At 36.9% G+C, this 17,608-nt stretch overlaps 1 long non-coding RNA gene across 1 annotated transcript in view; it reads left to right on the plus strand.

Annotated features, from left to right (window-relative positions):
* Positions 1-5,541: 5,541 nt before the first annotated feature.
* LOC131510209 (uncharacterized) overlaps positions 5,542-17,608 on the plus strand; it is a 98,152-nt gene continuing 86,085 nt past the window's right edge. Inside the window, exon 1 of the long non-coding RNA XR_009260933.1 lies at positions 5,542-5,723. This is a non-coding gene — a long non-coding RNA (uncharacterized LOC131510209). The remainder of the gene's footprint in view (positions 5,724-17,608) is intronic.

Genomic DNA, 17,608 nt, shown 5'->3' on the forward strand with positions numbered 1-17,608 from the left:
AAAGTATTTAAAAGGTGATAAAAAAAAAAGCAAAGTGCAGAATAACAGCCATTTGTATGCACCATTTATACAAATAAATTATAAATAAAAATTGAATTAGGGCAAAAGAACTAAGAGTAAGAGAAAAATGGAAAAAAATTAATCTTGTTTTATTTTTTAAGTTTATTTATTTTGAGAGAGAGGGAGCTTGAGCAGGGGGAGGGCAGAGAGAGAGGGAGAGAGGATCCCAAGCAGGCTCCACATTGTCAGCACGGAGCCCGATGCGGGGGTCAGTCCCACGAACCCTGATATCATGACCTGAGCTGAAATCAAGAGTCTGACACTTAACTGACTGAGCCACCGAGGCATCTCACAATTTTGTGTTTTATTTTCACCTTTGGTGTGTTTTGGAATTTTGTACCTGAGCATGTATTATCTCTACTTCGATAAAAACACTTAGAAATATAGATTGATGTAGGTATGTAGATAGATGGACTGACAGGAGACAGAGAAATAGATGGGTAGATGGATATGTAATTGGGACAGACCATATGAAATTGCTATTTGATCAATTTTGACACGCAAAGAAGGCACTCTCATACAATTCAATGAAATACAGGAATTAGCAGATGAAAACAAAAGTAGCTTAGTTAATATTTAAAATCCTTTCCAATTTTGATTTTATGAATCCAAAAAAGATAGCTTCAAAATATAAGTCTCAATTTAGTGTTAAAAAGTTAGAAGTCTATTCAGTTTTTGATGTTATATCCCAAATTGCTTCATTTGCAATTCTGGTTGCAAGTATTGGTTTTTGTGGAGCATTTTAGCTCATAGAATTTCTAAGATTAGAATTTAGGCTTTACTGCGTAGTTTATTTACAGCACATTTATTGAGACTTAAACAATACAGACATATGTAGCATCTTAAAGAATATTTCTAGACAAGTCAACTTTGTTGATTATCCTAGAGTGTTTTCCATGTACTAAATATATCAAGGGAGATAATTTGAATGTTATAGAAGTCGACTTGCCCTTTTTGGATCCACATCAGTTTAAAAGATGCAGAGCAGAAAAACCATGATTGTAAAATGGGAAGAAGCTTAGAGTGTTTGGTTCAAAAATCTTTCTTTGCCTGTCATGGAGCTCATGTTCCTTAGGCAGATAATGTATAGTAATAGTTGAAGGCTATAATAAATATCCTTTCTTACTAATGTATTACATTTTATTAGCTAGATCAATATTGCTGTAATTTCCACCCATTAGCATCTCATTGCTGTAAAGTACATAAAAATATTTACATTAACACTGATCAAAATTGCAGCGGCGTATATTAAAATATGAATGACATATAATCAGAATTTTCTGTTTCTACTGCCTCCAGTTATTTGTGACCCCAGATATGAAGTTCAAGTTTATACTTAATAGCACAATTATGTAAATCTGTAATTCTAACACTGAATTACAGCTGGTAATGATCAATAATTATATTTATGTATGATGGGAAGTTAATACTGCCACCATAGATTAATGTAAACAACAAAATTATTTCTGTAGTCGAGAGCTAACAAATCATCATAAACAAAGAGAACTGAAACAATCTCTTTAGAGCCTAATTTCTCCAGCAGAGTAAACAGATTTTTTATTCCCAATGAATGTAAAGCCCCCAATGAAAGAGAACACAACTCTACCAAAATATCATGATGGTTGAATGTTTCACTACACTTATTGATTCTTATTTCAGTCTTCAGAAAAGGGACAGTATTCGGAAATATCTACAACCAGTGATTTATAAAAACCAATTTGGAAAACATACACATATTTCTGTACATTATAGACTTCAGAGTCTTTCCAATAAAAACAGATGGTTTTGCAAATACATCAGAAAATTGTACATAGTTATTTTGTTGTCTGACCCTATCTTGAATTACAACCACAGTTGTAAGAAACAGATGCTTGAAATATTCCGAATAAGGGAGATTTTAAGTGTCAATAATTATGAATTTCTGAATCAGGGGGAAGACCTAGGAATCATGCTACAAATCTTTGTGTTGCTTAGTGCTGTGTAAATAGTGTGTACTTGATAAACACACATAGATACAGAAGAGTCCTACTGAAATACAATGAAAACTGAAGAACAGTGGCAAGACTGTAAAACTACTATACTCCTCGCTAAGACTCAATTCAATGCCTTATTTCCGATTTCACTAATGAGGTTAAAGGAGGCGGGATTGTCTATAGGAGGGTTGGTATTTTACATCTGTTTTATTCATTCATCAATCACTTATTTTTAGCTAATGTTTATATAATGCTCCCTAAGGGCCAGGACCTGTTCTAGTTTGTACATAAGAACTTATTATTTCTCACAATCACTCTGTGCAGTAGGTACTACCAATATCTCCATTTTACAGATGAGAAACCTGAGGCACAGGGGCTTTCTAAGCTCATACAGTTAGTAAGTGGAGGAGGTAGGATTTAAACCTGTTTTTCCTGAAATGAAAATCATGTTCGTTGTTTCATACTATGGTGCAAACACCGAATTATTGGTGTTACGCAGTAGAACACTAGTAAAATACAATTTTAACTTCTTAATTTAGGCCAAGCTAGATTATTACACATCACTGCACTCTGCTTAAGTGTGCCTGATTTTCAGCCCTATTGACACTTGGGAGTCACACGGTAGTTTGTTTGGAAGGTTGTTCTGTGTGTTATAGGATGCATGGCATGTCCCTGATTTCTTCCCATTAGATGCTGGTAGCAGCTCCCCACTTAGTTGTGACAACCAAAATGTCCCCTGGGGGCTAAATCACCCCCAGTTGAGAACCATTAAATCTTAGCCACATCCTAACAACTGCATATGGTAAAATGAATTTTTAATAAATGCTTTTCAATAACATAGAACACTTACTCAATAAAAGTCAGATATTATCTCTATCCTCAAGCTACCTAGGAAATGTCACATCTTGATACTATCAAGAATGAGTCTGGAAAATGAACATTGACAACAAGAATTAGTCATTTCCATGTAACAACTTCTCATGATGTTACCAGTGATGAGTGGTCTTCCTGTCTTCTATGGATTCTAATCTCTGACATAGCTTGTATTTCACTGTGACTGTATTGACTATACAAATAGACATTGGAAGGAGATCATTTCTATTCCTCCTAACTCATTGACATAAGTGTCTTATCGATCCAAAGACCAACTATTTCTGAATTAGCAAGTTAAAATGTTGTTTATGAATGTATTCCTGTCTTAATTTAATTTTTAAAATTTTTTTAACGTTTATTTATTTTTGAGACAGAGAGAGACAGAGCATGAACAGGGGAGGGGCAGAGAGAGAGGGAGACACAGAATCGGAAGCAGGCTCCAGGCTCTGAGCCATCAGCCCAGAGCCCAACGCGGGGCTCGAACTCACGGACCACGAGATCGTGACCTGAGCTGAAGTCGGACGCCCAACAGACTGAGCCAGCCAGGCGCCCCATATTCCTGTTTTAATTTAAATAAAGTTCTAGTTTCTTTTAATGGTCACCTTAACAAAATAATTCCATTCACTGTCATGCTATAGAAACTTTTCTTGGGTTGGCAGTAAGGAATTATTGGCTGATAGGCCAATTTTCTCTGAACAATCTTAGCCACTATTTTAGAAAGGGGGGAAAAAAGCAGAATAATTCTACTCCTCTTGCAGAAGTTCTTTGTGACATGGTGTTTTCCTCACACCGTAAATGTTCACCTAGTGATTTCAGATTATAGACTTACATTTCTTACCTGGTCCCTGTGGGACTTCTCAGGCAGCTTAACCAAGGTTAAACTGGTTTATTCTCCCTTTTCTGTACAAAAATGTTTCTGAGACAATACATTTATGTGACATTTATTTATTTGAAAAAAAACATACATATAAAATTTGTTATTTGCCAGTCACTGGTCTAGGAGAGTCAAAAGAATTAGCTAATTTAACTCTCACAGTACTATGAGGTAGGCACTATTTCTAAAATGGTCTCAACTTCAAAAACAAAGAAACTGTGGGACAGAAGTCTTAAATAACTTGCCCAACATCCTTGGCTAATAAGTAGCAGAACCAGGATTTAGACCTAGGTGGTGTGGTTCCAGAACAGGCACACTTGGCTCTTGGCCACCCTCCAGAACGTTCTGAATCATTTTTTAAGGGAGTCCATTTCTTTTTTAACTTGAAAACACCTCTACATTTCTGCAAAGAAAGATTTGCTATTATTAATACTTTTATTAATATAAAGATTCCCATTTAGCAGATAGCTGAGGTTTTTGATAAAGCTCAAATCCTAAATTTGAAAATGGAGATGTGTGTGTGTGTGTGTGTGTGTGTGTGTGTGTGTTTGTGTGTGTTTTGGACCAAGTTGTTATAATTACATTATTTGCCAACATTTAAAGCTTTGGAAAATTTCTCAGAAAAATATGGATATTGGGTTTTCCTTGAAATAATTAGAAGATAAGAAAATAACAGATTTAGTTTTCCTATATGGCAACAATCTGTCACAGCTAAGCAGCTGTCCTTTTTATATAGGACCTGTAAGCCCCAGCACTTGTATCTTGCTAGTCACGCTCATGATGTTTCTTGATGGTTTCTGTGGAACTTTAAGACCCCTGATCTAGTCGCTGGAAAAACCAAAAAGAAGCAAGACATCTTAGTTCTCAGAGGACATAGGACTCCTGGGAGGTATCATTTCTAGAACTTGAGAATAAGATGAGATATTAGGCTCAGAAAAATGTTCAGAGCTCAATGATTACATCTGGGTTACAAATTACAATATTGTGATTATTAAGAACACCCTGAATTCAACTGAATAAAAAGTAAAAATCTTACTGGCTTTATTCAATAATTCCTGAATTGGGCAGCATCCAATCTAGCAGATCAAAAGGAGCTCCAAGGGGCTGTGCATAATGAAAGACTTCTACAGGCACAAGGGAGCAAGAACAAGGAAGTTGTGCTAGTAAACTTGGTTGTGGCAAGGTCACCTTGCCTTAGGGTTCTACCAGGAAGATTACTTCACTAATGCTGATCAAGTAATTCCTGATTTGACTAGTTTAAGATTCCATTTCCGGGAGAGCTGAAAGTGCAATTAAGTCTCAGTTTGGTGATGTGGGGGTTAGCATTAATGACTCCATTTTGGGCCTGTTGTCTTGCTTTTAACATGGTTTGTAAAAATATATATTTGGTCATTCACATGACCCAAATATACTTCTTATATATTCAATCTTTGTCCATAGGTCCTGGCTCACAGCTCCCCAAACCCTTGGGATCTCCTGATTGATAAGGGCAACAGAGACATCTTATGTCATAGTATTTAGTTCCTGAAAATGCTTCAGAGCCAAAGGGTGAAATCGGTAGCTTGTTATGAGTAACAATCCCCTTTCCACCACAACAGGCTTTATGTTAACGAAGTAAGTTTTGGAAAGCACCTGGGCTGGTTGCCAGTGGGACTAACCACTAACAAAGGGGTGGGACTTTCCGTCCCAACCCCCTGATTTACAGGAAAGAAAGAGGGCTAAATGCTGAATCATCACCAATGGTCAATGATTTAATCAATCGTGCTTGTGTAATGAAGTCTCCATAACAACCCACGAGGAGAGAGTTCTGAGTGCTTTCAAGTTGGTGGAGGTCCTGGAGAGGGCATGGAAGCTCCCTGTGCTTTCCTTATACTTCACAGCTCTTCTTCTCTTCCATCTGGTGGTTCCTGAGCTTTATCCTTTTATAACAAACCAGTGATCAAGTAAGTAATTGAGTTTCCTAAGTTCTGTGAACCTTTCTAGCAAATTAATCAACCCAAGGAAGAGGCTGTGGGAACCTGTGATTTATAGCCCTTTGGCTGGAAGTGCAGGTAACAACGTTGGTTTGAGACTGGCATCTGAAGTGGGTGGAGGTGGGGGAGAGTTGGGAGGGGTCTCGAAAGGTTGTAGATGAGAACAGTTTTGTGGGGCTAAGTCCTCACCCTGTGGAATAGGATGCTGTCGCTGGACAGATAGTGTCTGAATTGAGTCAAATTTTAAGACTCTAAGCTGGTGTTGAGAATTGTTTGTTGGTGCAGGAAATCCCTAGCCCTGCCTGTGGAAATTGGGTCCCAGAACCCTATTAAATAGGAAAACCGGTAAGTCTGACCATGTAAAATTTACCATGCCATTACCGTATGTAGGCACCATATCCTCCCCTTGATAAGAAATAGGAACTAAATTAGCTAGTGGGGCAGCAGTGATTGTTAAGTTGGACCAGATGTGCAAGGGAGATTTGCAGACGGCTTTAATTTTATCTTTCCACTATTGAACATGCAAAATGTCCACTATTTAGATGTAATTATCACTGTATTCCTTGCCTTTGTATATTACCTGGGCTTAATTTTTGTCAAAGAATTCTATAAGAATGTAAGTTCTATGTGATTCTCTGGAAACATATATTAGCGCTTATTCTCTGAATTCCATGAAAGGAGAACATATATAAGAATTTACTAAAGAGGAGAGGAGAAGGCTATTAAAAATGTCTTTGACTTCACTTAGCCAGACCCTGGAATTTCACAAAACTTAACAGTGGTTAATTGGTTTACTATTGAATGATGGACAGTTAAGGGAAGAAGCTGATAGCTGGGAGACCGTAAAGAGTCTGCAAGTGGGCGGAAGTATTTATGTGACAAAATCTTAGTAGAGTGGTCAGTGGAAGGCTTTAAACCTGAATCCAAGGGTACTTGATTATAGATAAAAAGTGAGAGTTAAGAAAGAAAGGACTTGTGAGTGAAGGAAAGAATCTCTAATGCCACAATCAGCCTGTTAGCATTGTCTCCCTAGCAAACCAGAAACTGAAAGACCTTTAGTATCATAGTTGTGTCAGTCGCTTCATGGATCCCATTTTCAAGGAAACGTTTTGCAGGAACTTTAATGCCTTACGGAAGAAGTTGTTGTAATTGCATGGGTGTACTCACAGGTACTCAGCTTTAGAAATAGTTTATACCAGGGGTGCCTGGGTGGCTCACTCGGTTGAGCCTCAGATTTTGGCTCAGGTCATGATCTTGCGGTTCATGATTTCAAGCCCCACACCCAGCTCTGTGCTGACAGCTCAGGGCCTGGAGCCTGCTTCAGGTTCTGTGTCTCCCTCTCTGCCCCTCCTCCACTTGTGCTCTGTCTCTCTCTCCATCTCAAAATTAAATAAACATTAAAAAAGTAAAAAAAGAAATAGTTTATACCATAGTATTTTTATTAATGATATTTATGAAGCAAGATGAGGCATTGAGAAATTACAGGTAAGCCAGGCCTATTCTGCCAGAAGCAAATCAATTTGAGAACTAGAGATTAAAATATATTTAGAGATTAAAATCAATGTGCGCAATAAGGGAAGATGAGCCAAAGCAGAATGAATGAGGAGAAAGTATTTGCAGACTTCTGGTTAAAGACATCATTAATACTCAAATGAAGAAAGCTTGGTCATTAGCTTCCAATTTGCAGTACATTTATAATTAAAGATTTTATACTTTGTGATAAGTCAGCAATTATATATTCTTAAATATATTCATTTAAGAATTCTGTTTCATAAATTCTCTATATCTTAAAGTGTGAATTTTGTTCTTGTTTATTCATCTTCCTATGGCCATTTTAAAGTACAGAATTAAAAGGTTTTTTTGTTTTTTGGGTTTTTTTTTTTTTTTTTTTTGGAAGAATCAAAGAGAAACCATACTGGGTTAATCTGTCTGGTATCTAGAGACTCTATTCTTGTGCAAAGACAGAGCAGACCAGGTCAGTGGCATCCCAGATAAGGAGGTTAGACCAAAAATATGACTGACTAGGTAGAGTTCCACGGCCTGGGCAGGATGGAGAGAATAGTTGTTTGGAGACCTTATATCTTTGCCATGGCAACATGATGATGGTGAAAAAATATTCCTCAGGTTGTATTTTAATAGTCGATATTTGAAAAAAGTCAGACCTAAGTTAGATGGTTCAAACCCAAGTCATCAATCTAAGGCCTCCTGGGAGAGAGGAAGATTAGGCACTACATCAGTTATCTATTGCTGCACAACAAGCCAACCCCAAATTCTGTGGCTTGAAACCATAACAATTTACTGTCTATCATGAGTTTGGGCAATCTTTGGATGATCTTGACTCTTGGTTTCTCATGTGATTACATTTTACTGGAGAATCTGCTGGGCTAGAATATCCAAGATGGCAGGTGTTGCACATTGTTGGCTGGTGAATCTCATCTCTCCACGGACTGCTACCCTTCAGGGGTCTAAATTGACTACTTACCTAGCAGTCTTAGGGCAACCTAGTCTTAGGGCAACCTAGCCAGAGGTTGAAGACTGAAGGGGCAAAGTGTCTTGAGACCCAGAGTCTGGTACTTGAAAAACTTTAATTCAGTCATATTTATTTATTAAAACAAATCCTAAGATTGGCTCAAATTCACTGGGTGGGGAAATAAATGCCATCTCCTTCTGGGAGGAGCTAAAAAGAATCTGGACATGGAATAGAGACCTTGAATCAATAGTAGGCTTAAAAACCAGGGACCCAAGAAAATTTTTATGCGTTAGAAGACAAGAAGTCTAGAGCAATCTTAAAGGCAAAGTGTGAGTGCTCATAGCAAATACTGAAGTGTTATTCCTGTGCTTACTTACTAGTGTTTTGGGTACACTTGAAGATGTTTAGAGGGAGTGAATACCTGCAGAATGTGGTCTAAGCAGGGATTTTTCTGGGGTAACACGGTAACTTAATTATATACTTAAATATTTGGTTGGGATATGTACCATCTTCATGAAGTAATGTCTTCATGTCTTTCACTCTAACAGTATAACAAAGTTTCAAGTGTTTTGGCTACAAAATAACTTTTCATTCATACCAAAGCTATCTGAATGGGTGTTTCCTACCACACAGTTATATGCTTTTCATTGAAAAATGATACTGTAATAGCATTCTTTGGAGCAGATGGTAGCTACATTTGTGGTGAGCATAGCATCACATATAGAGAAGTTGAGTCACTATGCTGTATACCCTCAACTAATGTAACATTGTGTGTCGACTGCTAGAAAGAAAGAAAGAAAGAAAGAAAGAAAGAAAGAAAGAAAGAAAGAAAAACTCGGAAGGATTGTTTTCTCAGGATCAGAAGACAATTATACATGGATCTCAGAACGCCAGGAATTTTTTTCTTATATCTTGGAGTTGTGTGATTATGTGATTTCTGTTTTCTAGTTGCTACTCAGTGGTACTGAACGCAGAGGACCCAGCATTGCTCTGGTGGTGATTTCAATAAAATAATCTCAGCTCTAAGCTTTTCTTATTTTAAGTTAGTCTTAAGTACAGCTTTGTATAACCACATGAATTGAGGAATGCCTGGTTTGGTATTTTGTGTTGTCTACAACTTACTAGGTTTATCCATACATTAATCATTATATTATGATATAATGATCAAACATCCCCAGCTACACAGAGCCCTGAATGTATTTTATGAATGACAACGATAATCTAAGTTCACTCTTCAAATGTCTAGTGTACTCTTAGAGTGGTCTAGTTATTTATCCCAATGATATCTTAACTTATTTTAGTTTTATTCTTCATTTGACTTCCTAATCATGGCAGATAATAGGTCTAAATTGCCTTCCTTAAATTAGATGAGAAAGATAGGATTAAATTGCACTTGTGCCCAAAGTATCATTTTTCACTTAAGAAACAGCATCAATGATGTCTATACTTCCACTCATGTTAAATTCTCAGTTTCCCACCATTGTGCAAAGGTGAGCTTTTTTTTTTTTTTTTTTTTTTTTTTTGCATTTCTTGGAAAAACAAGGACACACCACTTCCCATATTTAGCACGCACGTATGCACTTACATCTGGTTTAGGTGTGACTGCATATTACATTTCCCCTATAATAGTAGGCTAAAATGTTAATTTTTCTCCAGTGTTTAAAGTTAGGTAGGCAGAACAGGGTGGTCTGGCAGTCCCAAATGCTACTTCAGGTTATAAGTTTCTTTTAGATCATCTTTCTTTCATTCCTAGACTGAGCCCATGGAACCCATGTGGTTAGTGGAACTCCAATTGTCACATGCATGTTCTAGAAAGCAGGAGAAAGGGAAAAGCGATAAAAGATAACTCCCTCCTTAAGTATATGATACTTTATTTTAATCTTACTGACTCAATCTTAGTCATATATATACATCTGCCAAGAAAGCTGGGAAAGGCAGTCTTTTAGCTGGATGCATGACTTCTGTTAAAAAAGAAGAGGAGAATGGATATTGAGAAGCAACCATCAATTTTTTCCATGGTACTTAGTAAGAATTAATGGAATTAAATTGAATAGAAATCAGAGATTTCTGATATGTGCTTTAAGAATCACTACCTGACGAGGTGTTTGAAATCATTCTCATTATTTGGTGTTCATGTTGTTGAACGTGTAACCTGAATTTAGATTACCAGAAGTTGCTGTAACCTCTTAAAGTATGAATCTGTTTATCTTCAATTTCTGTGCTGAAGGCAACAGCTGCATCTTACCAATGAACCCCCATCTGATAGAAACATGTGTCTGATTTCTATTTTAGTCTTGGCATAGTAACTGTGAAAGATTTTGGTTGGCACTTAGTTATATTGCTAATATGTCACTGACTATTATTGCTACGAAACCAGCTTTTCTGTCACATCTCTTATCATGTAGCATATCTATAATCCTTATAAATAAGCTAGAATTCTACCCTTTTATAAAAATATATATCTTAATTCTGTGTCTAAACATATACACTCCCTCTGACTTGTGCATTTCACATTGTCTGCTATTTTCACTTAAATTCTAATACCATTATTTAAAAATTGTCAAACAGCCAAGAAAGACTGAAAAGAAGGAAATCAACTAGAAAATTACTGAGTTGGCAACACTGTGTAAAAATGATCAAACTGTATATGTGTATTATTTTACACACAAGAGATGATTGTTTTGTTTCCTTTCTTTTGGTTTCTCACAACATTAAAGCTTAAAATTTGTATATACTCAAAATTTTGTTCTACACCCCCTGTAGTTAAAATATTGTCAATATCCTGAAATCAGAATTACAAGATGTTTAAATTGTTTTTCTTTTCCTTAAACAAAATGCCCTTCACAGTCTTCTGTGGCTAATATGCTATTGACATCATTGAATATGTTCTTTATTTCAGATATTTTATTTTTCATTTCTAAAATTTCCATTTCATTCTCTTGAAAGGTTTAATTTAGTGTTAAATGTTTTGTTCATATCCTTCATTCTCATAAATATATTTATCACAATTATTTCATAACCTGTTAACTCTAATAATTTGGTGATTTGTGGACCTATCTGTTTGTTTTTACACTTTTTGGTTTTTAGGCATGTGGTTGTCTTTGTTGTGCCAAGTGACTTTTGATGGAATGTCAGATATTATATATAAAAATCATGGGGGCTGCAGATATTATCTTCACAGAGAGTACACCCTTTATTTTTGATAGGTAGAAGGAATCAAAGATAATCATCCAAATAAATGAAGGAGAAAGCTGCTTTGATGAGGTGTGGCAACCGTGATGTGGCTTGGCTGATCCTGGGTTCACCCTGGACTCCTAGAATCTCCAGTGGATGGGCTTCCCCTTTAGGGGCCCCATTCTCTTGACAGGTCTCATATTCTGATTTTTATGTTCTGAGGCAATATAGACCTCCAGCTACTTTTCAGGTATTTTATTTTTTAGCTTTTTAAAAAAATTATTTATTTTTTATTGTTTTTATTTTACAGATACAGAGCAAGTGAATGGAGGTGGGGGAAGGAAGAGGGAGAGAGAGAATCTTAAGCAGGCTCCACACACAGCACAGAGCCTGACATGTAGTCTGATGTGGGGCTCAGTCCCATGACCCCGGGATCATGACCTAAGGTGAAATCAAGAGTTGGGTGCTCAGCCTACTGAGCCACTCAGGTGCCCCTATGTGTTAGCTTTTAACCTTCTACTCTGCATAGTCCCAGAATTTGGGTTAAACCCATTCATATTCTTGAACCTCCTTTCCAAATATTTATCAAAAGCTCTGTTGGTTTTTCTTTTCCCAGGAGTAACACTCTATTAGTTTAAAATCCAATTCTCAGGCTCCTGCTTAAGCCCAGGATAGGCACAGGCCTCATGGTAAAGGCAGCTGCAAAGGTCAGCTTACTCACTCATGATTTTCCCCTCTCTAGAGTTTTAGACCTTCCAGTCCTTGGTGCCTCATCAGTTTTCCAGCATCTTCAAACAGATGATTTGCATGTTGTATCATTTTTTTCCTCCAATTGTTCTCTGAGAGAGCTTTACTCTGCCCAAATCTGCTCAATTCCATCTGGTATGATCTATGTTTTTGTACTGTTTGTTCATTTTATTTTAAACAGTATACCATATGGACATCTTGGAAATATACCTACCTTTGTAGTGTATTATTGATACACAAAATATCAATAAATGGTCTGAATGTATACTTTTTTTTTAAGTTTATTTATTTATTTTGAGATTGGGGAGCAGAGAGAGAGGGAGAGAGAATCCCAAGCAGGCTTTACACTGTCAGCGTGGAGTCTGACACAGGGCTCAAACCCATGAACCATGAGATCCTGAGCTGAAATCAAAAATGGGATGCTTAACTGACTGAGCCACCCAGGCACCCCTGAATGTACACTTACATATAGGGAGGTATATTACTTCATGAATGGAAGCATAAAAAAAAATATTGTCACAAAATATATAGTCTTAATAAAATTCTTCAAAATTCTTAAGCTTTCTTAAATCTGTGCATGATATGAAGTCTTTAAAATGAGTACTTCAATCTAAAAAGCATATTCATGCATTCATAAAAATTTACTATTTGAAATGTTTCTCTGGCAGAATTGGGAGAGAGGAAGAAGGTACACTTTGTGTGCTTTGCTCTCCCCTGAAATCTAATGTTACCCTATTTTTAAAAAGTTTATCTGGTTAACATCCAACTTTTACACCTGTATAATAAAATAGGTTTTTGGAAATTGACAGATCTAAAATTTTGAATTCTATCTGTAGCTTTTTCTCTTTGAGAAATCTCCTCTATGCCTATTACTTGAAACACCAGTTATACAGTAGTGATGATTCTCAACCCATGTAACTCTTTGGGGCTCCAAATTTGTACATAAAAAGTCACCAAGTTACTGTGACTTAAATGTCACCTGGGTATGTCAGACTCCAGTTGCTGAAACTTTATTTCTACCCTGACTCTCATGTACCTAATGTGCGGTAAGCGCACATACTCTATGTTGACCGATTGAATGAATGAATGACACACCCATCCTTCTCCAATCTAGAATCCTCTTCTTTATTCCTTCCTTTGGCAAACACAGGAAAACCAATCACCGCTTGTAATTAGCCCAGGTTCCACATATCACTTTCTGTTACTCATTTAAGATGAAAAATATCTCTCCTTTTTTCTGTTTCTTTGTTCTAATTTCTGTCTTTTCCATGAGAGGTGTTCTCAAATATCTGAAACTACTGGTCTTTCCATATGTACTAAGAATAAAGCAAAAAATCTGACTGGAAGCTCTGTATCTGTTGTCAGGGATTAATGAGTGGGTGATTTCATACCAGGATTTGGGAGCAGAGACCTGTCATTTATATTGGAGAAACCCTCATATAGCAGCCCGTCTTTACTGGTCATTCAGTTTCATCAGAAATGAATCCTCAGGGCTCCTTTCTGTGACCTATAGACCCATAGACTTGATGGAATATATTCTGGGAGTGATTTTCTCTCTGTCTCTCTCTGTCTCTCTCTCTCCGTGTGTGTGTGTGTGTGTGTGTGTGTGTGTGTGTGTGTGTGTGTGTTAGGGATGGGGGTGAGCTCACCATATAAACTTTTAGTTAACAGTATCATAAGTCAGTCTCACCCTTTGCTGTTTCTAATGTCCCTAAATCTACAGGTTGTTTAAATTTCTCCAAAGACTAAATCTCCAGCCTCTGTCACGTGGAGAGACAACTAAGTGGCCTTGCTAGTTGGTGAAGTCCTCAGCAGGTTTTTCATGTTCCCATAATACCCCATGTATAACTCTATTACAGCTGTCATAGTATACTATACTATGCTAAACATTAGTTTCCCCTTCTGTTTTCTGAGTATGGATTCCTTAAAACTAGACTCTTATCACATGGACAGTATTTAATAAATATTTAAAGAAATGAAATGATTAGAGATATATTTATATTATATCATTTATTTATTACTACTTGATTATATTTATTTAATTCCTGATATATTTTTAAACCATACTCCTTCACCAAATGTTTATTAGTAAGTGTCCCACATGGTTTTAAGGAGTGGTGATTGATCAGTCGACAAAACAGTGCCTTATGAAACTTAGAGTCTAGGGATAAGAGAAAAAAAGGAAAAGAAATGTAATAAATATTTAAGTTATATGATGAATAGATAGAATTTGATAAGTGCTATGAAAAAGACCTACTAGAGCAAGTTGAGAAGGACTGAGAGTGTTGGAAGAGGAAGTTTAGTTTGTGGTATTAAAGTTGTTCCTTAGGCAATGTTGATGAAATTAGAGCAAAGCTTGGAAGAAAAGTATTAGCTAAGAGAATATCTGTAGGAAGAATAGTCCAGATAAAGAAAATAAATAGAGCATTGGCCCCAAAGGAGAAAAGGTTAGTGTGGCTGGAGTGGAATGAGCAAGAAAGAGGGAGAGTGATGGAAAATGTGGTAACAGAGGAGCAGGACCCAGTTCATGCTGGGATTTTTAGGCCATCACAAGGATCTTGGCTTTTATTCTAAGGGAAATGGTGAGTCATTGCTGAATTTTGACAGTGATGTTTCATGATCACAAGTACATTTTATAGGAAGACTCTGTTTGCTATGGTAAGAGTGGACTGTAGCAGGGAAGGGTGGACACAGGATGACCTGGTAGAAAGGTACTGCAATAAAAATGAGACAACATGGTCATTCTAACCAGGATGGTAATGTAGAAGTGAGAAATGGTTAGATCTTCGATATTTGAAGGTGGAGCTGATGAGGTTTGCAGATGGATTCAACATGGCTTTTGGCCCAAATAGCTGAAAGATAAAACTGTCATCATCTGGGACACAAAAAGGCTGTAAGTAAAACAGATATGGGGTGGGGAGAAGATCATATTTGAACACATATTGGATTTGGCTCTTAAACATTTACATGGGTATGTCAGGTCATCAAGTCAGGACAGATATTTAAATTGGAAACATATTGGAGAGTTTAAGCACCCAGATGCTCTTCAAAGCCATAGGACTACATGAGATCACCAAGGAATGGGACATAGTTGGAAAAGAGAAGATAGAGGAGTGCACTCTGGGGAACATTCAGATTAATAGGCCTGGGAGAAAAGGAAGAACCAATAAAGGAAACAGAGGAAGAGGCATTCATCAGGTAGGAGGAAAACCAAGAGACTGTCACCTAGGAACCAGGTACAGACAGGAAGTGTCTCAAGGAAGAAGGACTAATCAACTCTGTCAATTGTTGGTAAGTCACATAGGGAAGGAACTTGGAATTGATCAATGGATTTACAATTAGGGAATTGTGATTGAAAAGCAGAATTTGGTGGAAGCGGTCATGCTGTGGTGATGATCTAGACTAGGGTGAGTTTAGTAGAAAATGGAAAGAGATAAATTGGACATAGAATAGAAAATCTAGGGCACTTGGGTGGCTCAGTGGGTTAAGAAACCCACTCTTGATTTCAGCTCAGGTCATGATCTCACAGTTGCTGGGATCGAGCCCCATGTCGGGCTCTGCACTGACAGTGAGGAGCCTACTTGGGATTCTCTCTCCCTTTCTCTCTCCCCCTCTCCCACTCATGCTCTCTCTCTCTCTCTCCTTCTCAAAATAAATAAATAAACATTAAAAAAAGAAAAGTCTGTTGAGGAGTTTTCCTGAAAAGGGAACAAAAAAAAAACAAAAAAAAAGAAGTTTGTCTAAAGATGTAAGTCATAGTGGTATAATAATCAGAATATGATTTCCTGTGTGCTGATGGGGAAAGTCTAGCAAAGAGTGAACAATTGATAGGACAGGAGAAAGTGAGGAGCACATTCCTGGGGCTCTGTCCATGAGGAGGGGGGAAAGATGGGAACTAGTGTGAAAGTCAGACTTGAATTGAGAAAGGAGCCTGGGAGTGGCATGAGTCCCACCAGGCAGGAAGGCAGAGTATGTGAGCACATGTAATGGTAATGTGGGGAGTAGACTCTTTGGAGGTTCTTTTCTGATTGCTTCAGTTTTTTTCAGTAAAGGAAAACAAAAATGTCATCAGCTGAGAGTATGGACAAGAAAGGGGGTGTTGAGGTTTGAAGAGTGAGAAGCCATGAAATATATGTGTAGGAGAATAGAAGTATAAACATACTGGAGACATATTTACTGACTACATGATATTATTAAGCACCCACTGTAGGCAGTAAACAGGAATATGAGACCAGTCAGCATGATGGAATGTGACTCTCTAGACAGACAGATTCAGCTGCGTAGTTGTGGGATTTAACCAAAACCAAGAGAGGGGCAAAATCATTAAGGGTATATGTAAGGAAATGCTTTTAATGCTTGACCATGGAGCTTTTTATGTTTGTTTTGTTTGGATTCCAAGTTAAATTTAGAGAAATCATACAAAATTCTTCTTTTTGTAAACCAAGACAATATTCCCTGGAAACGGAATGATAATAATAATGGATCCAAACAAAAACCCAATTTTAATATTTTAAGTTTAAATACATCCTTGAAGTTTCTTCATCTCTTTTTAGATCTTCAATGAGATATCAGTATTGATATTTCAACAATTGATTATTTTGTGTCTATTCTCTAAGTGGAAGCATTATTAACTACCATGGCTAGTAAAGTAATGATGTTTAAAAACAAGGACTGTGACTGTCCAGTCATTTGAAGCATCTCTTCTGGAGCGGATAATTAAGGAAATGTTGGAATAGGAGAGAATAATGGGTACCACACTGAAGAGCATTGGATTTACTTTCAAATCTCATTTTCAGAATTGTTATTAGGACTATATATCTGTACAGTTGACCCTCAGACAACATGACTTTGAACTGCATGAGCCCACTTATGTGGATTTTTTTTTCAATAAATATAGCACAGTACTGTAAATGTATTTTCACTTCCTTATGATTTTCTTAATATCAGCACCCCTAACCCCTGCATTGTTCAAGGGTCAACTGTGTATCCATTATTTAGTTGACTATTGAAATTATGCTGAAAATCTAGAAAAAAATGAAAACCGCATATTTATTGAAGTGAGACATCTTCCGTCTTTCAATGATCCTGGTTCTATAAGAGGCAATGCAAATGAATGTGTATATTCTTTATGCCAATGAATGTTTTTTTTGTTGTCTATGCAGTATGGCCCAGTTTTTGACAGGAAACATGTAACTGATCTTTATAACCTGGTACTTAATTGCTTCTTTCCTATAAGATTAAGTAGAAACCTTTTAATCTGTAAAGCAGCATTCTCCTTGGCACTAAAGGAAGTCTATTTCAAAACAATTCTATTGAAAGGGCTCTTAACCTAATGCATGGGAATTATTGTTTACATGACATATTGTTCGCAAAATGTGTGTGTGTACACTTAAACATACACTTGTGGGTAGAGATTGCTACCTTTCATAAACCTTTCAAAGGGATCTTTGACCTCCCCCCCAAA

Source organism: Neofelis nebulosa, chromosome 1 (assembly GCF_028018385.1).
Source record: "Neofelis nebulosa isolate mNeoNeb1 chromosome 1, mNeoNeb1.pri, whole genome shotgun sequence".
Taxonomy (NCBI): Eukaryota; Metazoa; Chordata; class Mammalia; order Carnivora; family Felidae; genus Neofelis; species Neofelis nebulosa.